Below are 511 nucleotides of genomic sequence, written 5' to 3' on the forward strand. Positions count from 1 at the left end.
TAGATAGATAGATAGATAGATAGATAGATAGATAGATAGATAGATCGATAGATCGATAGATAGATAGATGACAATGTTCTACTGATATTCATAAGGTTTTCAGTGACTAATTATTTCAAGGCAAGTCAATCTTCATGGTCCGGAAGCTCCAATGATACCTATCCACCACAGTGACCCTGCTGTCATAGTTACCAGCATCACAGCAAAAACGCTATAATAGTACAGCAAATTGATACACGAGTGGTGAACTGAATGAAATACTACTTACCAATAAAAAGCAATTTTCTGGTGATACACAATACAACATAGGAATCTCAAAATAGTTTTGCTGGAATGAAGAAATTAGTCAAAATGAGCACACACTGTGTGGTGTCATTTTTACAAAATTATAGAAAATGTACCGTAATCTATAGTAACAGAAATCAGAAGAGTATTATGGGGATTACAAAAGGAAATAAGAGGTTTGGGAGAGAAGGCTTTCAGACGGGCAAGAGGAGACTTTAGATGGTGA

General features: G+C 35.4%; 1 protein-coding gene across 1 annotated transcript in view; it reads left to right on the forward strand.

Moving 5' to 3' along the window:
- MMP16 (matrix metallopeptidase 16 (membrane-inserted)) overlaps positions 1-511 on the forward strand; it is a 403,580-nt gene that overhangs the window by 17,961 nt on the left and 385,108 nt on the right. The gene's annotated exons all lie outside the window — the stretch shown is intronic.

Source organism: Chrysochloris asiatica, unplaced genomic scaffold, assembly GCF_000296735.1.
Source record: "Chrysochloris asiatica unplaced genomic scaffold, ChrAsi1.0 scaffold00031, whole genome shotgun sequence".
Lineage (NCBI taxonomy): Eukaryota > Metazoa > Chordata > Mammalia > Afrosoricida > Chrysochloridae > Chrysochloris > Chrysochloris asiatica.